Here is a 24873-nt window from a genome sequence, read left to right as displayed (position 1 = left end):
GAGACCTTACTTTTGGGATTACCCTTGTAATTCTCTATTTTTTAAAGATTTTTAATGTTGCTCTAAATGCCATTGTTAATGCTAGAGTGTCTTTAGAAAGGTGCAAATGTCAACCGTCTGACTGTATTACTGAATATGAAGTCATTGATGACGGGTCAGATATCCAATTCATCCAAAACATCTCGGTGGGCATGAACAACAGCCAAGTTGTTCAGTCACTTCTGTCCCATTGTTGATCGGAGATATGACTTCAGATGCCTAAGGATGCTAAATGACCATTCTGCTGTTGCTGTTGTGATTGGAACTATTTGGAGAAGCTTAATGCATTTCACTGCTTCATACAGCATGTCTGCAACTGCAGGCTCTTGTGTAACGTACATTCTTACATCACACATGTTTTTTAAGACCAGTTGTTTTTTATTAGTGATATTGACTAACATATTCAAGTGTAAGCACAGTCTCTCAATGTCTAGGTCATTTTTGAAAACTCAGTTGATTATTCCAAATTTGTTTCACATCTGTTTACTAAAAGCAAGCACTCTTGTTCAACTGCAATGACCTGTGTGAGTACAGTTGAAGCAAATTGCTCAGTAATGCAAGATTGCACCATTTCACAAACTTCAATGTAAATAGCTTTGTAGTATTCCTTTGGGTTTTTGAAAGTGTGTAGTGAGCTGGCTTCATTGTTTTTATAATTCTTTGGTATTCTTCAATTCTGAGGAAGCGAAAGATTATCAACTTGTAGAGGTTTTTCTTTTAAACACAATTCCCAAAAGTGTTCAAAACTATCACGCCTTCAATTCAATATACAAATCAGACCATCATATATTTTTTCTATTTCAGCAACATTAGATGAGTGCATTGAATTTTTTTCATTGACATCCTCTACTGGGTTCATTGCATGGCAGTAAAGATTTAAAAAGAAATGTCTTGAATTGTAACATTGACTCAAGATAGCCCCGCACATTTGTAACCTGCTTCTGTTTTGTCCTCTGCAGAAAATTTTTTAAAAAACTGTAGACATTCTTCAAACTTTTTCAATATTCTCAAGATACTAGAAGCTCACATAGTCCATAGTCGGGCAAAGGGATCGTAGAACAGCTTGGTCATTGGTGCTCTCACAGCGTATGCTTCTAAAAAGTCCCATCCTTTTGTTGGATTCCCTTATGGTGTTTATTAAGTCCTTGGCTAAAGCCATAATATCCCTCATAGACGTAAGATGGCAGAGACTGTCTAAAACTGCTAAGTCTAAACTGTGAGCAGTGCAGTGCAGCGCTTTTGGTTGTATATCCAAAACTAACTTTTTTAGTCCTTTGAACTTATGTCTCATATTTAAGGCTTCACCATAGCACTGTCGTCTTAAATTATCCATTGACAAATCAAGACGAGCAAAAACATCTTTTAAAATGTTAAACAGCATTTGTGATACAGTACTGGGGGTCTTGTATAAGCCAATAAAGTCTTCGTTGATGATTAACGAATCATCGACAGTACGAATACAAAGTGACATTTGTTCATGAATCGAAGAATCACTTGTTTCATCAACCATAATAGAAAAATGCTCAGTCTTCTTGATTGAAGCTAATACCTGTCTCAACAGACTTTCCAATAGATCAATGATCTTGTTTTGAATATCGTGGGACATCCACTTATACTCCGAACGCCCTAACCAATCTTTAAACTCAGGTATGTCATTCTTTCGGAGTTCCAACAATTGAAAAAAATTTGAGTTTACCTCTTCATGCCCTCTAATTGCTAGTCCTTGTTGGCATAGAAATTGCATGGTAGTGAAAATTGTCACAACAGCTAAACAGCCTTTCTTCATATCACTATCTAATTGTTCATTCAATTGGGAGGCCATGCTTCAGTTAGTGACAGAATTAGTTTCAGAACACCTTCTTTATGCGTAACCGTATTTTCATGAAGACAGAATTTTTCCAAAGCCTTTTTCCAGTTAGAAAACCCTGAGGAAGTAATGCATCTTCCTTCTTCTCTTTTTTGTGGAGAAAATTGTAATAGATTTTTAGCATCTGTCTCTTTGCAGGTTTTGCAAAAAATTTTCTCGGTAGGTGCTTCATGTTCTAGCCATGTATATTTGATCAACCAAGACTTCTGAAATGATCTTTCCTCACCGGATTGTCCAGGTCTTGGCTGTGAACACTTCTTGCCTGAAGACAATGAAGCAATTGACAACACAATAATTGTTGGAAGTTGACTTGCAGTATCATCAACTTCCAAGCGTGGCTTTTTGACAACAATTTTATCCATTGCAAACTTAATTCACAATACACTAACAGACTAAAGTAAACAAATAAAATATAGTCTATAAAATAGTCCACTAGACACAAAAGTCGGAACACTAAACATGTCTGAAACATGCACTGAATGACTGCGACAGCAGGATGGGCTTCATATAGCTGCGGTGTCATAATGTCTCGAAGTGTCAAGGCGACGCAAGGCACTTCTTCTCCAGTCCTTTTGATGTCGCTGCGGCCACAGCGCTGACCCGCCGGCACCAGCCTTTACCCAAATGTTCCCGCACTGGGACAAATTCTAAGTGTGCCCGCAGCACCGTAACACTATCATGATTCACACCACTAGTTTTCAGTTAACCGGCTTAATACCTTAATAATTGTGTGTTTTAACTCAGTACGGAATGTATTTTAAAAGGTAACTATCGTCCAACAAGGAAAATAAAAATTCCAACAAAATGTTGTGGTTTTCAAAGCATAATATAACAAATAATTTTCTGAAATTATTGGGGGGGTGGGGTGCCTCCACCCCCCAAATGAATTTTCGAGGGGGCTTGGGCCTCCTCGGGCCCCATGGAGCCGGTGCCTGCGGCAGAGGTTAGTGGAGTGGGATGAAGACGGGTTTTCAGTTTTCTGCAGATAATTGTGTGTGTGTGTGTGTGTGTGTGTGTGTGTGTGTGTGTGTGTGTGTGTGTTAATTTTAATCCTTGTCGTCGCATTTTGAATTTACCTGTCTTACATATGATGGATACCATTCTACATTTTGAAGACTCAATAAGGTTTCTGAGCATCATATTTGATGCCAAACTGCTGTGATTACCACATCCACGAGACCTGAATGCTAGGACCCTGTAGGCACTGAATATCATGAAGCGAAGTGCCTTAGCCGAAGATCTTGGGGAATGGACAAGGTGCATCTGCTCCAGTTTTATAGGGCTTTCATAGGTTCACGGCTGGACTATGGGCACATAGCATATCGACCGCCAAGGCCTTCTTATCTGCAGAATTTTGATGATATTCACCATGAGGGGGATTAGATTGGCCACGGGTGCTTATAGGACCAGCCCCATACACAGTCTCTGTGCTAAGGCTGGTGAACCACCACTTACAATCTGATGGCAACATCTTATGGTGCATCAGACACATAAGTTCCTTACATCTCTGAATTCATCTACATACCATACTGTTGCTCGTCCTCTGGAATGTCTTTTCTTCAGTTGTACATGGTAATGACGCCATTGGGATCCGTGTGAAGCATGTTCTGGAATCACTTGGTGTGGAGCATGTACAGCTCCAAATCCAGGGTTTTAAATGTCTACCACACTGGTTACTCCAGAGGCCAGGAGTACTTTTAGATTTAGTGAAGACAAGAGGTGTTGCATTCCTGCATATGTTCGTAATGCATTATTTAAAGACATTTTAACTGAGCACCACAACTTTACAGCTGTTTTTGCAGATGGGTTGAAACAGGTTGCTTCTGTTGGTTGCTCTGTTGTTTTTACTTATCATGTCCGCAAGGTCAGATTGCCTCAAGAGTTTACTATCTTCAACATGGAATTATATGCAATCTTGTGGGCACTGGAGCAGATGCGACATGATTTGAGTACTAAATTCCTTGTTGTCTGTTGAGATTCTGTGAGTGCCCTTCACTCTCTACAATGCTTATACCCATCAGATAAAGTAGTTCAGGACACCCTCCTCCAACAACAATGGCTGCTGCCCCCCCCCCCCCCCCCCCCCAAGGGGCTCACGGTCCTTTGGTGAGTACGTGTGTCGCGAGCACAGGGCCCAGAGCTATTGCAGCCTTCCTTCCTTTTCCTTCCGGTCCTTTCCTGTCCTTGCTCCTTCCCATCCACCCTCTCCTCTCCCTCTCTTGGTGTCCTTGTTTATGTTGGCCTCGCTATCCTCCTGGTATGTTGGCTTTGCGATTTGGTTTTGTTGAGTAACTACCTCATCCTTTTGGTATTCTCTGGTCTCCCTCTGGGGTTTGACCTCCATTACTAAATTTCTATTCCGTAGTATGAGCCATTTGGGTAAGAGCACCTTACCTAGTGTCTCTGGCATGTGCCCTCCTAGTTCCTTCCATCTTTTCTTTCACATTGTTGTCTGATGCTAGGGTACATAGCCAGCACGGTAGCCAGCCCGTGTGGTGGGGTCACTATGTACCCTTTTGGTTGAGCCCCCTGAAAACACAGGGATCACACTTCTGGTACCTGAGCTGTGACCTCCTCATGTAAGCCTAGGAGTGGTTGCTTGTCATCCTGGAGCATCAGAACTCCCGGCAATGGCTGCCATGCCAGACGGCCCTTGCTGTGGCTGGGTGGCAACCGTGGGGAGAGCCCCTGATCGGAGTGGGTGGTATCAGGGCGGACACTATGCAAATGAAATGCATATGGGTCCAGAACTCTGGCCATTCTTCTATGGCTGTCTCTTTGAATGGAAATAATTCTTTTAGTGCTGCTTCTTCTGCCCCTTTGGCCTTCCCTTCCATGGCTACCCCCTGGGAGGAGGGTCAGGCTCGTCGGCTAGGGGCGAAACCTTTCCCCCACTATGTGTTTTGCACCAGGACTGATGGGAATACTTTCAGAAATACCAAACCTTTATTTTTTGTCGAACACATTGAAGACAAGTTTGATGAAGTGGACTCTCTGAGCAAGATGCCGTCGGGTTTGTTGTTGATCAAAACTACTTCATTTGCCCAGTCTGCGGCCCTTCATGCCTGTGACCATCTTGGCACAATTCCTGTGTCCATTACCCCCCCCTCCCCCCACCAGTCTTTGAATATGGTTCAAGGTGTAATTTTTCTCAGGGACCTCATCCTTCAAACTGATGAGAAACTTGGGGACAATCTAGAATGGCGGGTTGTTTACTTTGTTCGGCATGTTCAGAAGGGCCCGAAGGACAATCGCACTGATACTGGTGCCTTTATTGTAGCCTTTGAAGGGGATACCTTCCCTGAGAAGGTCAAGGTTATGGTTTATCAATGTCACATGAAGCCGTACATCACCACTTATGAGATGTTTTAAGTGCTTGCATTTTGGACACATGTCTTCCCACTTTTCGCAGACCCCTCTCTGTGGTGACGGTGGACATCCACTCCATGAGGGGAGTTCCTGAGTTCCTCCTCCTGTGTGTGTTAATTGTCATGGCAATCATTCTCCACGTTCATCGCATTGCCCAGCTTATAAGAAGGAAAAGAAGGTACAGGAGTATAAGTCCCTTGATTGTCTAACCTACACTGAGACTTGTAAGCATTATACAAGTCTTCATCCTGTGTCAATGACGTCTAGCTATCCTTTAGTTACATCTTCACCCCTTCCTCCCTCTTCCTTACCTCAGTCGCAAACCCCTCTCTTCCCTCCCCTCCCCTGCGGTTCCCACACCCTCCCCTCTGGGCACCGCTCCCCTTCGCCAGCCGGGGAAGTGTCCCACTTCTTCCGCATCTGCCAGTCAAGGGTGTCCCTCCCGGGACCCCCCTTCTCGGCACCTTCCAGGCCAAAGGACTGCTGCCACATGACGGCCACGAGAACCACAGTCTGTGGGTGCCCACGTCATCCGCTCTCTTTCTGTTCCAGATCTTGCTGTAGCTCTTTTTGCAGCACAGCCCTCCTCAATCTCAAACAGAAAAGAAAAGAAACATAAGTTATGGAACAAGAAGCCTCTGGTGTCACCAGGGGACCCGTCCCCACCTTCGTAACCTGACTCTGACCTGCTGTTCATGGATGTTGCCCCGGCGGCATGACTGGTTTTAGCCCTTTGCCCCCCCCCCCCCCCCCCCCCCCGCCCCCCCCCCTTTCCCCTCCATTTGAATCATCATTCTGTGGTTATCCAATGGAATTGTAATGGATATTACTGTCACTTAACTCATTGACTCTCCATGGGTTCCGTGCTTTCTGTTGCAATTGGGCCTCTGGTGGCATTTGTACGTTGGTCCGTACAGACGTTGCTAGCACGTGGATTCCTCTTCAAACTATATGGGAAGCAGTTGCTGTTAGGCTCCACCTGGTCTCTGGGGTCACAGTTTGCAATCTTTATCTCCCTCCTGACAGGACTCTTACACCTGCTGCCTTAACTGCCCTTCTTCAGCAACTTACTCCTCCCTTCCTCCTCCTCGGGAATTTTAATGCTCATCACCCCCTTGCGGGGCAGTACATTTCCATCTAGTCGGGGTCTTCTTGCAGACCAGTTTCTTGCAGACCATGACTTGTGCCTTCTTAATGATGGCTCCCCTACCCATTTCAGTGCTGGTCGTGGTACCTTTTCTGCCATTGATCTTTCTCTTTCTTCTCTCTCCCTCCTCCCTTCATTAGACTGGTTGCCATACGATGACCTTTGCAATAGTGACCACTTCCTGTTAATTCTCTCTCTCCCTTCCTGCTCCCCGATGGACAGGTTACCTCATTTGTCTTTCCAACGTGCCGATTGGCTTCTATATACGGCACAGGTCATTTTTACTCCCTCTTTGTCAGATTGTATTGATCACGTCCTACGTGACATGTCTGATGCGATTGTTCCCGCTGCTAGCCTTGCTATCCCACACTCATCTGGACCATTTCGCCGCCGGCACGTCCCCTGGTGGAGTACGGCCATTGCCATTGCCATCCATGATCACCATCAAGCTTTGCAACACCTTAAGAGGCACCCATCCGCTGCCAATCGTATTACCTGTAAATGCCTTCGCACCAAAGCCTGTTACTTAATCACGGAGCAAATGGGTGTGTTGGGAACGCTTTGTTTCTTCCCTCAGTTCTACTGCCCCTATGTCACAGGTATGGGCTACACTTCGTTCTCTCCAAGGTTGCCATCAGCAGTCTGCCCTCTTGAGCCTTGCCCTACTGGATGACCTTTGCACGGACTCGTTGATTCTCGCGGAACATCTTGCGACCCATTTTGCAACAGCATCAGTTCTAAGGTTTTTAATCTCCCTCTGGAATAGGAGCAGGGCGGTGAGGGTTGGTGTGTCTCCCACTGTAAGCTGTGTTTGGAGATTCCTGACTCCCCTTCCTGGCCAAGATCCTGGGTATCCCAGGTAGTGAACTTGCTGATCGTTTGGCTGGTGAAGCAGTCATGTACACACACACCCCCCCCTCCCCCCTTCTCTGTAACCCCTCCTGCGGCAGATTTATGGCTTCATATCAAATCCCACTTTGCACAATTGTGGCCAACTCTTGGGAGGCTACCTTCCTGTCCGATTAAGATGTCACCTGTCCCGTGGCGTTCTTCCTTCCGCCTCTCCCAAGAGGACTCCACCACCCTGTGTCATCTCCACATCGGCCATACCAGGCTGACCCATGATTTTCTTTTGTGTAATGAGCCACCTCCACTTTGTGGTTGTGAATCCTTCCAGTCAGTAGCCCACATTTTGGTGGACTGCCCCCTTCTTTTGGCTCTGCATATTAAGTACAGATTTCCCCGCACCTTACCTTTAATATTGGCAGACAATTACTGGATGGTTGAACTGGTACTCAGTTTGCTCCGTGGAAGTGGTTTTTATTTTCAGTTCTAAGGTTTTTAATCTCCCTCTGGAATAGGAGCAGGGCGGTGAGGGTTGGTGTGTCTCCCACTGTAAGCTGTGTTTGGAGATTCCTGACTCCCCTTCCTGGCCAAGATCCTCCTCTCTCTCCCTTTTACTCTGTTTCTATCGCTTTTTAGATTTGGTTAGACTCCTTTTACAATACGCACTTTTACATTCTAGCGGCTGAACACTTTTGAATAGCAGGTGGTCTTGCCTGTACTGCGTCAGAGGTGGGATGTTTCCTGCCTCTAGCATAGCCTGGGGGTTGCCCGCTTACTGACTTCCACCATTGACTTGTTTTCACCATTGACAACACAATTGCACTTTTACATTTTTTAGCCTTTTACCTTTTATTGTGATGACTCTTCTGAGACGTAAATCTGTCCGAATGGACCACCTTTGACACAAGGGACTGATGACCTTGCTGTTTGGTTCCTTAAACCCAAATCAACCAACCAACAATGGCTGGGGAAGCATGTGTATTGCTGCTGGTTGTCAGTGCACATGGGTATTGTGGGGAATGAAAGGGCATATGTAGCTGCCAAGGAGGTGTGTTGCAATCCCCAGTTAGTATGGTGTGCCATCCCCACGCACACCATCACTTTGCTGTTGAGATAAGGTTGTGCGTCAATGGGAGAATTAATGGCTATAAGTGACAGACAGTAAGCCCCGTCTAGTAAAGCCCACAATGCGGCCATGTCATACCTCCTTGCAGCCACAATGACAGGACAGTGTTCTCCTTAGTTGTCTTCATGTAGGCCACAGTCTTGTGACACAAGGCTTCTTGCTCCACTAAGAGGACCATCCAATGTGTGGTACTTGTGGTGCTCAGATTCACTGTAAGCCACATTTTGTTAGACTGGGTTTTATTTTCGGACCAGAGGGTGGCAACAGATTTGCTGACAGATCTGCCTTCAATTTTAAGTGACTTTCCGATGAATGTGGTTAGAGCTTGAAAGTTATGTGAATTGTCCAACCTTTTTCCCAAGAATTTAAGGAGATGGTCTTAGTGTTGACAGAGTGACTGGCTCATCCATGTTTTTGTAAGTGGTCAGCTGGTCACCTTTGTCCATGCTACTGGTTTAGGTCTTCTGTCATTTTGCTTGTCTTGTAATCTCTGGTATAGAACTTTTCACCTTTTCCCCATTGTCTTAAGGTATGTGAGATAGTGATTGTGTGAGTGATGTGGGAGTGAATGCATAAGTGTCATTTTGTAGCTTTTATACTCACTATGTGCAACAATTTTAGTGATTTTAGTGAATTTTGTTTCTTCTAAAATCTGTCAGTGCACTGATAATCTCAGTGTTAAGTGCCCCTAAAGTCAACCCACCCACCATGAAAATAATGCTGCCTTCAAAATGTGGCAGCAGGTAATTGCAGCTCATGCTTGCTCGATCAAGTGGCCATTTCATGAGCACCTAAATGGTAATTACTATTGTTAAGGGACTCGGCCACATAGACAATTGATGACAGGATAATGGGTCACCTTTGGTTAATTCTTCTATAAAATTGAGGGATATTAAAGATAAACATGCAGTAAAAATAAACAGTGAGATTGAAGAACATCTTGTTGTATAATGAGAAAATGTCATGATTTCTTGGTCTTTTCAATCTGTTACCAAGGGAGATTGCAAACAACTGCAAAAGTGACAGCTCCAACAATGAAATAACAATGAAATTACCAATAAGTCACCCCCCCCCCCCCCGCCTCTCACTCTGTATTGAGGATCTAAATACAGATAAGAGAGCCATTCAGGAACAGATTAGAGTGCAGTACAAACGATATGGTCACGATCACAGGAGAGGCACTGCAGGTTTATATGTGCACATTGCTGTTCCATGGCTTTTATCACCTCAGTGTAAACTTTGTGTGTTAGCATACTTGAGACCATGTATGTGGCCAAATGCCTTGTAATATAAACAACATTTTATGTGAATGATTCTATGAAATTTTCCTGGTTCCAGTCCAGTGAAGTGTTGTTGAAAGATTGTTGAGCTGCTACTAGCCCTTGGAGCTCTCCTCCCTTTCCCAATTGTTAACAGGATTCCTAAACTATTAACACTTAAATGGTAGTGATGATGGTGCTTGCTGCTTGATCTTGGCAGATATTTAGGTACACAAATTTTTATTGTGTTGTTGCAGTACTAAGGTTTCTTACATTGTTAGCTATTTTTGCGGTTCTCTATTTTACCTTAACATTTGTTCCACTGTCCTGGAAATATTCATTTCAGTTTAAAAGGACATCTTTATGGATTCTGTGCTTCCAATTTAGTTATGTCAATACCTACAGATTAACAGTGCCCCCTCCGGGTCCGGGGATTAGAATAGGCCTGAGGTATTTCTCCCTGTCGTAAGAGGTGACTAAAAGGAGTCCATCCCCCTCATGGGGGTAGTTAGCGCCTGCGTCCGGAGACGGACGGTTCCACGACCTATAATTGTGGTCTTTTTGGTTTTTCACTTCTCGTTTCTTCCTTCCTTTTGTTGGTTCCTTTCTTTGCTCTTCTCCACCTCACTGTCTTCCTTACTCTTTCCCTTGACTTCTCCTTGCCTTCTCATTGCCTTCTTCTCCTTGCCTTCTCATTGCCTTCTTCTCCTTGCCTTCTCATTGCCTTCTTCTCCTTGCCTTCTCTGGTCTCCGCCTCGGCGTTTGAGACAGTCTGTCCTCTTTCTCCCTCTCTCTTCTTTTTCCTCTTCTTCCTTCCTCCCTGTGCGTGCCTGAAGGCCGACCCACGCGTTCGCACGCGTAGCCGGTGACGGGGTAACGCGTAATTCCCCGCCCTGGGTAGACATGTAAGGCACGCGCGTACCCCCTGGTAAAGGCCAGGCCCGGGGAGGGGTGATTGCCTGAGCTGATACCTTCTGACCATGCCGATTGGTCCCTCCGTCTGTTTCTCGGGAGGTGTGACCTGAGGTGTAAACATTCACCTAAGGCGGGAGTGCCCTCTGAGAGGGTCCCCACAAGGAAGGAGCGCGCCATCGGAGACACTGGCAATCATGCGGGATTCCTCCGCAATGGATTCTACTCCATCTCTCTCGACTTCTGCCCAAAAACGGAAACGTGACCAGCCACCAGTGACAAAAGTACTACCGCCTGCCCCACAGTTCTTCGTCGTTTCTCGATCTGAGGACGGAAAGGATTTTTCCTCTGTCAACCCTTTCGTTATCCAGAAGGGCGTAGATGCCATAGCCGGATCTGTCAAATCTTGTACCAGGTTGCGTAACGGTACCTTATTACTAGAAACTGAGAGTGCCTTTCAGGCACAAAAACTGCTTCGGGCCACACTCCTGTACACGTTCCCTGTCCGGGTGGAGGCTCACCGAACTTTGAATTCGTCTCGTGGTGTAGTCTATACTAGCTCCCTCGACGGATTGACTGATGAGGAGATTCAATCTTTCCTCGCTGAGCAGGGCGTGACGGCTGTCCATAGGGTCATGAAAAAGGTCAACAATGACCTTGTACCGACCCGGACACTTTTCTTGACCTTTGATAGTGTTAAGCTGCCATCGCGCATCGAGGCGGGCTACGAGGTTATTTCTGTTCGCCCCTATGTCACGACACCTACGCGCTGCTACCAGTGTCAGCGTTTCAATCACACTCGACAGTCTTGTTCTAATGCGGCTAATGTGTCACTTGTGGCAGGGATGCCCATGAGGGTGACTGTCCACCTCCGTCTCCTCGTTGTGTGAACTGTCAGGGTGACCATGCTGCATCCTCCCGCGACTGTCCTGTCTATAAGAAATTCGGGTCAAAGAGAAAGTGTCCACCTCGGCTGCTCGCAAGCTATTGGCTAGTAGGAAGCCCGCGCTGCTCCCAGCGGGGAAATACAGTACTGTCCTCGCCTCTCCTCGGACTACCAGGGAGGTAGCAACCCAGACATGCGATCTGATCTTCAGCACCACAGTCGTCCGTTCGGCCAGTGCTAAGATCGCGCGGTCGACGTCTCCTCTTCCTCCCATCACCCCACAGACACCAGCCCCTTCATCAGCTTCTGCTAAGACGAAGACCCCGAAGTCAGACGCACGGGCCTTCAAGAAGGAACCATCCCGTGCAGACTTCCTACGTACCTCGACCTCCCAGCCTTCGACCGGTACTTCCACCAAACGTCCTTCCAAAAAGGCTCATAGGAAGCACAGTTCTCCTTCTCCGTCACGGCGCATTTCTTCTCCTGCGCCACCCAGCGGTTGCCGCCCCAGGCCGTCATCCGTTTCGCCTGGCCGCACCGCTGGTAGCCGTACATCTGGCCGTTCACCGGCGGAGGAAGCTCCCCCTCCCGGCCATCCTCCCGAGATGGCCGATGAACCTATAGACCCAATGGACGATGACTGTCCGCCTACTGATAGCGGCGGCAGTGCTCGCTCGAAGCCAGGCCCTCAGCGGCCTTAGAGGTGACCCCTTCTTTCATCTTCCTTTTCTTACGATGGCACTTTTTCACTGGAATATTCGCAGCATTCGCTCCAACCGAGAGGACTTGAAGTTGCTGCTCCGCTTGCACCGTCCGCTCGTCGTAGTCCTCCAGGAAACGAAGCTACGCCCATGCGATCAAATTGCCTTGGCACACTACACCTCTGTGCGTTTTGACCTACCCCCTGTGGTAGGTATCCCATCTCATGGAGGGGTTATGTTGCTGGTCCGGGATGATATTTATTACGATCCCATCACGTTGCACACCGGCCTGCAGGCAGTTGCCATCCGCATTACTCTCCCCACTTTTACGTTTTCCTTTTGTACCGTTTACACTCCATCGTCATCTGCCGTTACCAGGGCAGACATGATGCAACTTATTGCTCAGCTACCTGCACCACTTTTGTTAACTGGAGACTTCAATGCCCACCATCCCCTTTGGGGCTCTCCAGCATCCTGCCCGAGGGGCTCCTTGTTAGCAGACCTTTTCAACCAGCTCAATCTTGTCTGCCTCAATACTGGCGCCCCTACTTTTCTTTCGGACACATCTCACACCTATTCCCATTTAGACCTCTCTATATGTACTCCCCAACTTGCACGCCGGTTTGAGTGGTATGCACTTTCTGATACATATTCGAGCGACCACTTCCCGTGTGTTATGCATCTCCTGCAGCATACCCCCTCTCCGTGCTCCTCTAGTTGGACCATCTCCAAGGCAGACTGGGGGCTCTTCTCTTCCAGGGCGACCTTTCAGGATCAAACCTTCACAAGCTGCGATCGTCAGGTTGCACGCCTCACGGAAGTCATTCTCGCTGCTGCTGAATATTCCATCCCTCACCCTACTTCTTCTCCACGTCGCGTACCGGTCCCCTGGTGGACCGCAGCATGTAGAGACGCTTTACGTGCTCGTCGACGTGCTTTACGCACCTTTAAACGCCACCCTACAGTGGCAAATTGTATCAATTATAAACGATTACGTGCGCAGTGTCGTCGTATTATCAAAGAAAGCAAGAAAGCCAGCTGGGCTGCTTTCACAAGCTCCTTCAACAGTTTTACTCCTTCTTCTGTTGTCTGGGGTAGCCTGCGCCGGCTATCTGGCACTAAGGTCCACTCACCAGTTTCTGGCTTGAAGGTCGCGAATGACGTCCTTGTGGCCCATGAGGCTGTCTCCAATGCCTTCGGCCGCTTTTTCGCAGAGGTTTCGAGCTCTGCTCATTACCACCCTGCCTTCCTCCCCCGCAAACAGGCAGAGGAGGCTAGGCCACCTAACTTCCGCTCCTCGAATTGTGAAAGTTATAATGCCCCATTCACCATGCGGGAACTCGAAAACGCACTTGGCCGATCATGGTCCTCCGCTCCAGGGCCTGATTCTATTCATATTCAGATGCTGAAGAACCTTTCTCCTGCGGGTAAAGGTTTTCTTCTTCGTACATACAATCGCATCTGGATTGAGGGACATGTTCCCGCATGCTGGCGCGAGTCTATTGTTGTCCCGATTCCTAAGCCGGGGAAGGACAAGCACTTGCCTTCCAGTTATCGACCTATCTCGCTTACCAGCTGTGTCTGTAAAGTGATGGAGCGAATGGTTAACTCTCGATTGGTTTGGCTGCTCGAGTCTCAACGCCTACTTACCAATGTACAATGTGGATTTCGTAGGCGCCGCTCTGCTGTTGACCATCTGGTTACCTTGTCGACCTTCATTATGAATAACTTCTTGCGGAAGCGCCCGACCGCGGCTGTGTTCTTTGGTTTGGAGAAGGCTTACGACACCTGTTGGAGGGCGGGCATTCTCCGCACCATGCATACATGGGGCCTTCGTGGTCGCCTCCCTCTTTTTATTCGTTCCTTTTTAATGGATCGACAGTTCAGGGTACGTGTGGGTTCTGTCCTGTCCGACACCTTTCGCCAGGAGAATGGGGTGCCACAGGGCTCAGTTTTGAGCGTCGCTCTGTTCGCCATCGCGATCAATCCAATAATGGATTGCCTCCCAGCTGATGTATCAGGCTCCCTTTTTGTGGACGATTTTACCATCTATTGCAGCGCGCAGCGTACACGTGTCCTGGAGCGCTGTCTTCAGCGTTCTCTTGACCGTCTTTACTCCTGGAGTGTCGCCAATGGCTTCCGTTTTTCTGCCGAGAAGACGGTCTGTATTAACTTCTGGCGCTACAAAGAGTTTCTCCCACCGTCCTTACGACTTGGTCCCGTTGCTCTCCCAATCGTGGAGACAACCAAATTTTTAGGCCTTACCTTTGACAGGAAACTTAGCTGGTCTCCACATGTGTCATATTTGGCCGCCCATTGTACCCGTTCTTTAAATGTCCTCCGTGTTCTCAGTGGTATGTCGTGGGGAGCGGATCGAACCGTCCTACTTCGTCTATATCGGTCGATCGTCCGCTGCAAGCTGGATTATGGGAGCTTTGTATACTCCTCTGCACGGCCATCCATCTTACGCCGCCTCAACTCCATACAACATCGGGGTTTACGACTTGCGATCGGAGCATTTTATACCAGTCCCGTAGAGAGTCTTCATGCTGACGCTGGCGAATTGCCGCTCACTTACCGGCGCGATATACTGCTTTGTCGGTATGCCTGTCGGCTACTGTCAATGCCCGACCATCCGTCTTATCGTTCCTTTTTTGACGACTCTCTCGACCGTCAATACGTGTTGTATGTCTCTGCCCTGCTACCCCCTGGAGTTCGCTTTCGTCGCCTCCTTCAACACCTTAATTTTTCACTCCCTGCAACCTTTCGAGTGGGCGAGAGCCACACGCCCCCTTGGCTCCAGGCTCAGGTCCGCGTTCACCTTGACCTCAGCTCGCTCCCAAAAGAGGTCACCCCCAGTTCGGCCTACCACTCCCGTTTTTTGGAACTTCGTTCGAAGTTCATCACCATGACTTTCATTTATACAGATGGCTCCAAGACCAATGACGGGGTTGGGTGTTCCTTTATAGTCGGGGCACAAAGTTTCCAATACCGGCTCCATGACCATTGTTCGGTCTCCACAGCTGAGCTCTTTGCCCTCTACCAGGCTGTTCTTTACATCTGCCGCCACCGACATTCTGCTTATGTCATCTGCTCAGATTCCCTGAGCGCCATCCAGAGCCTCAGTGATCCGTACCCGGTTCACCCTTTCGTACACCGGATCCAACGCTCTCTTCAGCGGCTGGTGGACGTCGGTCCGCCGGTTAGCTTTATGTGGGTTCCCGGCCATGTCGGTATCCCTGGGAACGAAGCTGCAGATGCCGCGGCCAAGGCTGCGGTCCTCCAGCCTCGGACAGCTTCTTGTTGTGTCCCTTCGTCCGATCTTAGCAGGGTCATTTGTCGGCGCGTTGTGTCGCTGTGGCATGCCGATTGGGCTGCACTTACCGACAACAAGCTTCGGGCCTTAAAACCTCTTCCCGTGGCTTGGACGTCCTCCTCACGCCCTTCTCGGCGGGAGGAGGTCGTTTTAGCAAGGTTAAGGATTGGACACTGCCGGTTCAGCCATCGCCATCTGCTGACGGCTGCGCCGGCGCCGTTCTGCCCATGTGGGCACTTGCTGACGGTTAGACACATTTTAATGTCCTGTCCCGATCTTAACCAACTGCGCCTCGATCTTAACCTGCCTATTACTTTCGATGCCGTTTTAGCGGATGACCCACGAGCAGCTGCTCGTGTTCTTTGTTTTATCAATTTGACACACCTTGCTAAGGACATTTGATGAAGTTTTTTAATCCTGTGCCTGTCAGTCTGTCTTTTATTGTGTTTTTCCTTTTAGTTGTTGTTGTCAACTTGTGGCTCGCGGTGCATTTTTAGAGTAGTCAGGGCGCTAATGACCATTGAAGTTGTGCGCCCTAAAACCACAAAAAAAAAAAAAAAAAAAAAAAAAAAAGTTACCAGGGCAGACATGATGCAACTTATTGCTCAGCTACCTGCACCACTTTTGTTAACTGGAGACTTCAATGCCCACCATCCCCTTTGGGGCTCTCCAGCATCCTGCCCGAGGGGCTCCTTGTTAGCAGACCTTTTCAACCAGCTCAATCTTGTCTGCCTCAATACTGGCGCCCCTACTTTTCTTTCGGACACATCTCACACCTATTCCCATTTAGACCTCTCTATATGTACTCCCCAACTTGCACGCCGGTTTGAGTGGTATGCACTTTCTGATACATATTCGAGCGACCACTTCCCGTGTGTTATGCATCTCCTGCAGCATACCCCCTCTCCGTGCTCCTCTAGTTGGACCATCTCCAAGGCAGACTGGGGGCTCTTCTCTTCCAGGGCGACCTTTCAGGATCAAACCTTCACAAGCTGCGATCGTCAGGTTGCACGCCTCACGGAAGTCATTCTCGCTGCTGCTGAATATTCCATCCCTCACCCTACTTCTTCTCCACGTCGCGTACCGGTCCCCTGGTGGACCGCAGCATGTAGAGACGCTTTACGTGCTCGTCGACGTGCTTTACGCACCTTTAAACGCCACCCTACAGTGGCAAATTGTATCAATTATAAACGATTACGTGCGCAGTGTCGTCGTATTATCAAAGAAAGCAAGAAAGCCAGCTGGGCTGCTTTCACAAGCTCCTTCAACAGTTTTACTCCTTCTTCTGTTGTCTGGGGTAGCCTGCGCCGGCTATCTGGCACTAAGGTCCACTCACCAGTTTCTGGCTTGAAGGTCGCGAATGACGTCCTTGTGGCCCATGAGGCTGTCTCCAATGCCTTCGGCCGCTTTTTCGCAGAGGTTTCGAGCTCTGCTCATTACCACCCTGCCTTCCTCCCCCGCAAACAGGCAGAGGAGGCTAGGCCACCTAACTTCCGCTCCTCGAATTGTGAAAGTTATAATGCCCCATTCACCATGCGGGAACTCGAAAACGCACTTGGCCGATCATGGTCCTCCGCTCCAGGGCCTGATTCTATTCATATTCAGATGCTGAAGAACCTTTCTCCTGCGGGTAAAGGTTTTCTTCTTCGTACATACAATCGCATCTGGATTGAGGGACATGTTCCCGCATGCTGGCGCGAGTCTATTGTTGTCCCGATTCCTAAGCCGGGGAAGGACAAGCACTTGCCTTCCAGTTATCGACCTATCTCGCTTACCAGCTGTGTCTGTAAAGTGATGGAGCGAATGGTTAACTCTCGATTGGTTTGGCTGCTCGAGTCTCAACGCCTACTTACCAATGTACAATGTGGATTTCGTAGGCGCCGCTCTGCTGTTGACCATCTGGTTACCTTGTCGACCTTCATTATGAATAACTTCTTGCGGAAGCGCCCGACCGCGGCTGTGTTCTTTGGTTTGGAGAAGGCTTACAACACCTGTTGGAGGGCGGGCATTCTCCGCACCATGCATACATGGGGCCTTCGCGGTCGCCTCCCTCTTTTTATTCGTTCCTTTTTAATGGATCGACAGTTCAGGGTACATGTGGGTTCTGTCCTGTCAGACACCTTTCGCCAGGAGAATGGGGTGCCACAGGGCTCAGTTTTGAGCGTCGCTCTCTTCGCCATCGCGATCAATCCAATAATGGATTGCCTCCCAGCTGATGTATCAGGCTCCCTTTTCGTGGACGATTTTACCGTCTATTGCAGCGCGCAGTGTACACGTGTCCTGGAGCGCTGTCTTCAGCGATCTCTTGACCGTCTTTCCTCCTGGAGTGTCACCAATGGCATCCGTTTTTCTGCCGAGAAGACGGTCTGTATTAACTTCTGGCCCTACACAGAGTTTCTCCCACTGTCCTTACGACTCGGTCCCGTTGCTCTCCCAATCGTGGAGACAACCAAATTTTTAGGCCTTACATTTGACAGGAAACTTAGCTGGTCTCCACATGTGTCATATTTGGCCGCCCGTTGTACCCGTTCTTTAAATGTCCTCCGTGTTCTCAGTGGTATGTCGTGGGGAGCGGATCGAACCGTCCTACTTCGTCTATATCGGTCGATCGTCCGCTGCAAGCTGGATTATGGGAGCTTCGTATACTCCTCTGCACGGCCATCCATCTTACGCCGCCTCAACTCCATACAACATCGCGGTTTACGACTTGCGATCGGAGCATTTTATACTAGTCCCGTAGAGTGTCTTCATGCTGACGCTGGCGAATTGCCACTCACCTACCGGCGCGATATACTGCTTTGTCGGTATGCCTGTCGGCTACTGTCAATGCCCGACCATCCGTCTTATCGTTCCTTTTTTGACGACTCTCTCGACCGTCAATACGGGTTGTATGTCTCTGCCCTGCTACCCCCTGGAGTTCGCTTTCTTCGCCTCCTTCAACACCTTAATTTTTCACTCGCTGCAACCTTTCGAGTGGGCGAGAGCCACACGCCACCTTGGCTCCAGGCTCAGGTCCGCGTTCACCTTGACCTCAGCTCGCTCCCAAAAGAGGTTACCCCCGGTTCGATCTACCACTCTCGTTTTTTGGAACTTCGTTCGAAGTTCATCAACATGACTTTCATTTATACAGATGGCTCTAAGACCAATGACAGGGTCGGGTGTTCCTTTTTTGTCGGGGCACAAAGTTTCAAATACCGGCTCCATGGCCATTGTTCGGTCTTCACAGCTGAGCTCTTTGCCCTCTACCAGGCTGTTCTTTACATCTGCCGCCACCGACATTCTGCTTATGTCATCTGCTCCGGCTCCCTGAGCGCCATCCAGAGCCTCAGTGATCCGTACCCGGTTCACCCTTTCGTACACCGGATCCAACGCTCTCTTCAGCAGCTGGTGGACGTCGGTTCTCCGGTTAGCTTTATGTGGGTTCCTGGCCATGTCGGTATCCCTGGGAACGAAGCTGCAGATGCCGCGGCCAAGGCTGCGGTCCTCCCGCCTCGGACAGCTTCTTGTTATGTCCCTTCGTCTGATTTTAGCAGGGTCATTTGTTGGCGCATTTTATCGCTGTGGCATGCCGATTGGGCTGCACTTACAGACAACAAGCTTCGGGCCTTAAAACCTCTTCCCGTGGCTTGGACGTCCTCCTCACGCCCTTCTCGGCGGGAGGAGGTAGTTTTGGCCCGGTTAAGAATTGGACACTGCCGGTTCAGCCATCGCCATCTGCTGACGGCTGCGCCGGCGCCGTTCTGCCCATGTGGGCACTTGCTGACGGTTAGACACATTTTAATGTCCTGTCCAGATTTTAACACACTGTGTCTAGATCTTAACCTGCCAAGTACTTTCGATGCCATTTTAGCGGATGACCCACGAGCAGCTGCTCGTGTTCTTCGTTTTATCAATTTGACAAACTTCTCTAAGGACATTTGATGATGCTGTTTTTTAATCCTATGCCTGTCAGTCTGTCTTTTATCGTGTTTTCCCTTTTAGTTGTTGTTGTCAACTTGTGCCTCGCGGTGCATTCTTAGAGTAGTAGTAGTCAGGGCGCTAATGACCATTGAAGTTGTGCGCCCTAAAAAAAAAAAAAAAAAAAAAAAAAAAAAAAAAAAAAAAAAAAAAAAAAAAAAAAACAGTGTGAATATCCAAAAGGAGAGATATACTGTATGATCAGAAGTATTCAGACACCCCTATGTAATGAGGAACTGATGCTAAATTTGAAGGTTGTATCAGTCCTATAATATACTATAAAAAGAAAGATGATGAGACTTACCAAACAAAAGCGCTGGCAGGTCGATAGACACACAAACATACACACAAAATTCAAGGTTTCACAACAAACAGTTGCTTCATCAGGAAAGAGGGAAGGAGAGGGAAAGACGAAAGGATGTGGGTTTTAAGGGAGAGGGTAAGGAGTCATTCCAATCCTGGGAGCGGAAAGACTTACCTTAGGGGGAAAAAAGGACAGGTATATTCATACTATAAAAATACATTGAAGTCACATGTTGTGTGGTACTACTTTCTTCAATGATGTGTTTCATTTTGTACATCATTAGATTAATCTGTAGAAATTCACAAAGAACCAGAAATAATACATAGTGCATAATAATAGGTAACTGACCACTAAGAACAAAAAGGAACCGAATCAAAGTACAATTATGAAAACATGCCAAGTTAAGGAGAACATGTCCTACGTAGGTATGGAGTCAAATATTTTATACAATGACCATTCGAAACTTGATCATTACGGTCGCTACGCTGTTCAGGAAGACAACTAGGCCACCAGGTGGCAGTACTGCTGAATATTAATACTTGAGACTTCATCTTAGTTATCAAAGTCCCATGAAGAATGGTGAAGATACAACATGGAGGCCATGTATAATTAAAAAAGTATACAGCCAATCAAAAACCCTAAAGTAACAGCTGTCTTAAACACAACAAATATTTCATGTTGCAAGGTGATCAGGTGAAGGTGGGAGGGGCCAGACTGTGGGTCAGCACAATGAATAAGCTTTTCATTACAAACACTTAAGATTTAAATGGATTTAAATAGACATACATACATTGACTGCCTGTACATACCATACAACCTTCATATTACTTAAAAATGGATGCATACCTCTTAAGTGACTTTGCATCACACCTGTTATTGATTGCTAGATGTCACGACAAGTGAACCCACCAGTGTAAAGAGACAGGGAGTACTGTGTTGTCAGTTCGGAGATGATGATTGTATATCAGAATGGCTGTGCACCCTGTCATAAAGCAGCATCCATGAGGCAATGGTTTGCAGACAATAACATTTCTCAGCTGTCCAGAGTTCCGACCTGAACCCTGTGGAACACCTTTGGGATATGTTAAAATGCTGACTTCACTCCGGATGCCTGGGTCCAGCATCACTGCCTTTTCTGGTTTTGAATCTTGAAGAATGGGCCGCCATTTCTCCACAGACATTCAGAAATCTCCAGCAGAGTTGGTCGTCATGAAGGGAACACACCCTATATTAATACACTCCGTAGGTGTGTGGATACTTTTGACCGGATTATGTGTAGTGGTAGATTAGTACAAGACACATGTGATAGTGGGTTTGTGTGTATGAAATGATTTTTTGAGTGTCTAGATGACACAATTAAAATGGAACAGTCAGCAATGGTAGCGGTGCATTTTTGGTCCTGCTTCAGCAAACAGTTTTAATGTATAATCAATGTTCAACACAGTGATTGCTGTGCCATACTTAAAATATTCCAATCCATTGGGTAAGCCCAAGGCATTGTATGTACTGTTTTCCAATGTTATGTGTTTTCCTCATTAAAGAGTGGATGTAACTTCATTGTGGATAAAAAGGTTATTGACAACTCTTTTCATAGCATTTTCAACAGTCATTCTGTAGAAACAAAAAATCTGAGGAATTTGCTCTGGAGTTCCAGATCTTAATTTGAAGCCTCCTTTTATTCTGTGCGCAGAAGTGTAGAGCTTCCATTGTAGTGTGTTATACATTTGTTTGCATTTACAGAATGAAATTTCACTCTACAGCAGTGTGTGTGCTGATTTGATACTTTGTGCTAGATTAAAACTGGGTATCAGTCCAGGACTTGAACCTGGGACCTCTGCATTTTGTTCGTGCTGTAGTGATTAAGATTGGAAGACAAGAGAGAGAGGTTCTGGCAGATGTGAAGCTGTGAGGATGAGTTGTTCTTGCATGTGTTAGTCAGTAGAGCACTTGCTTATGAAAAGCAAAGGTCCCATCCTCGAATCCTCGTCTGGCAAACAATTTTAATCTGTCGGGAAGTTTAAAGTCTTTTAATGTTTTGTCGCTAGTCTTCTTTCTTGCTGTAATGATATTGTTTTATGTTTCAAATCTTTATCAGCATTCTATAAATTATTATATGGTGGCTTGTTCCATGACTGAGTGACTTTGGCTGACTTGATGCTGCAGAGAGTGGAAAAAAATTAAAAAATTCAGCAGTGAGACAGATTTGTATTCTAACACTGGCTTCTGTATATGTTGACAATCGCTGGCCTCATATTTGAGTAAATAGAATTGTAAACTCTAAATAACCAAAGAACAGGCATTAATGTTCAGTCAACCACACCTGCTATACCTGGGCAAGAAGGAAGTTGCTTTAACCTTTATCTGTTTATAAAAATACAAGAATTACATGTATTTTGGGGATATGTGATGATAAAGCTTGTGACCGTTTTAATAGTCTATTAAGAAAAGTTCCATAATGCTCTGTAGGTATCTCATTCTTTGTCTGCAAAATATCTTTGGAAATAGTCAGACCAAAAAAGGCCACCTGAGTTTTTATGTAAATGGGGGACAACCATTTGGAATATGCTTGGTTCAGTATATCAGTGTTAGCTGTTGCCTGTGGCTATGTTTGCCTATCAGTAGTTTCTGTATGGTGAGTGGTAGTGAGTAAGCAAGCCAGTAATTTTTGAGTATCTGGATATGTAGCAGAGTGGATATGTATGTGTGTAGTGCCAGTAATCTGTTAGCTACTATAAAATGGATTTATGTTTCAGGGAGTCAATTTGGCCACTAAAATAAAATGTGGACTTTCTGAAATTGTTAAATAGAGTTAAATCGACAAAGAAAGAAAATAAATAATTTGTAATTCAGTGCAGTGCAAATTTTATAATATTTGTGTGTGCATTAATGTCAGTGGCCCTTGCATATCTCCCTCCTGCTTGGGGGTAAGCATACCTCATGATGTTTGCTCCCTCCTCCCCCCCCCCCCCCTCCAAATGTCCAGTGGCATAGCATGCACGGCATCGCATCACTGCCAAGCAGTACATGTGGAGGGGGGGGGGGGGGCAGGAGTGTGCATCTGTGTACTATGCTGTTGAAGTAGCTACACATTATACAATATGTACATTATACAACAAATTTGATAATTGTTAACATGATTTATGTTCACTGACAAAAAAATGTTCCATTATGTACTTCAACCCCTTAGAGGTCAATTTTTCTTTACTGTCTAAAGTAGCCTATGTTCTTCCCTGGGCTTGCAGCTATCTCCAAAACACGTTTCATCAAAATCAGTTCAGCAGTTTGGTTATGAAAATGTAGCACACATATTCACTTTCACATTTATAATATTAGTGTGGATAGAAACAGCAGATCGTATTTAGCCCTTATTTAGCAGCTCAGTATCTTCCATACTCCCATTGTCTCATTTACTTATTGTTGAATTTAATATTATACAGGGTGTCCAGGAAAGGACTCCCTGATTTCAAAATTAAATATCTCAAAAACAAACATCGATAGAGGAATGCAGTAAACGGTATGTTTATTGTGAAAGCTGTTAGACGTTTATACAGCAGTTTGAGATAATAGTTACAAAAGCTGCTAACAGATGGCGCTGTAATCGCCATATGTAATGCCTAGTATAAATAGTGATCCAAAGCCCAGAGCGATCAGTTCCACTATTGAAACGTGAAAGGAGGTTAGCGTACCGAAGGAAGAGATTAAAACCATGTACTCCATTGAACAACACGTTTTTCTGATGCTAGAGTACCACAGGTTAGAAGAGAGTCCTACGGCAACAAGGCGAAGTTTTCAAGCACGATTTAATATTCCAAAAGGACCCGATGCGAAAACCATTCGTACACTCTTCGCAAAATTTCAACGAACAGGCAGCATAACTGATGATCTAGTGGGGCATGTTGGCCGCAAGCAAACCGCAGCTACGCCTGAAAATATCGCTGCAGTTTCTGGAATTATTCAGCGAAATCCAATGTCATCCGTCCATAGAATTGCATCTGAGACTGGTTTGAAGTGTTCCAGCACGCAGAAAATACTGAGAAAGAGCCTACACATGTTTCCATTCAAAATTCTAACGCACCAGGCCATACCCGTACGAGCTGTGCAACAAAGGGTTGCCTTTGCTAATCAGATGCTCACAATGATTGATAGTGAAGGATTTGATGTTGGCTGCATCTGGTTTACAGATGAAGCACATTTCCACCTGAATGGATATGTGAATAAGCAGAACTAGCAATTTTGGGGTTCCGAAAAGCCATATTGGTGTGAAGCGAAACCCCTGTATTCTCCTAAAGTTACTGTGTGGGCTGCAGTATGCAGCAGAGGCATTATTGGCCCTTTTTTCATTCGAGAAATGGTCACTGGTGCACGGTACGCTGCAATTTTGGAACAATTTGTCGCCACACAGCAAGTGTTAGAGGATCGACCAGGTATTGAATGGTTTATGCAAGATGGAGCCCGACCACATCGGACCGAACAAGTGTTTCGCTTTCTTGAGGAATACTTCGGGAATCGAGTCATTGCTTTGGAATATCCCAAATGTACTAGTGCAGGCATGGATTGGCCTCCATATTTGCCGGATTTGACTCCCTGTGACATTTTTTTGTGGGGCACAGTGAAAGACATTGTATACCTGAAGCATCCCGCCACGCTGGAAGAGCTTGAATCGGTGATCTCTGTGGCATGTGAATCCATTTCGGTTGAGACACTACGAAATGTGATGGCGAATTTCATTCTTCGTTTGCGCCACCTCTGTAGAGCCAATGGTGAACATTTTGAAAACATTGTGATGTGATTGTTTGCAAAGATCGTTTTCATATGATTATTTCACTTATGTATGCTGTTATGATCTGTACGCGTACAGCGCCATCTGTTAGCAGCTTTTGTAACTATTATTTCAAACTGCTGTATAAACTTCTTACAGCTTTCACAATAAACATACCGTTTACTGCATTCCTCTATCAATCTTTGTTTTCGAGATATTTAATTTTAAAATCAGGGAGCCCTTTTCTGGACACCCTGTATTTTGAAAATGATGAATATTTGACAAAACTTGACCGTTTTTGTTAATGAAGTACTTGATACCATACAAATCCTGCACATTGCTGTGTGACCTGTTCTTTATCTCTGACACATGAGGAAAAAATATC

The 24873-nt window shown here is 46.4% G+C and overlaps 1 protein-coding gene across 2 annotated transcripts in view; it reads left to right on the top strand.

Moving 5' to 3' along the window:
- The window catches only part of LOC126161974 (RCC1 and BTB domain-containing protein 1-like), a 219791-nt gene that overhangs the window by 31516 nt on the left and 163402 nt on the right, over positions 1 to 24873 (top strand). The gene's annotated exons all lie outside the window — the stretch shown is intronic.

The sequence above is a fragment of the Schistocerca cancellata genome, chromosome 2, assembly GCF_023864275.1.
Source record: "Schistocerca cancellata isolate TAMUIC-IGC-003103 chromosome 2, iqSchCanc2.1, whole genome shotgun sequence".
Taxonomy (NCBI): Eukaryota; Metazoa; Arthropoda; class Insecta; order Orthoptera; family Acrididae; genus Schistocerca; species Schistocerca cancellata.
Note: the sequence above shows the minus strand (reverse complement) of the source record. Positions and strands in the feature narration are given on the sequence as shown.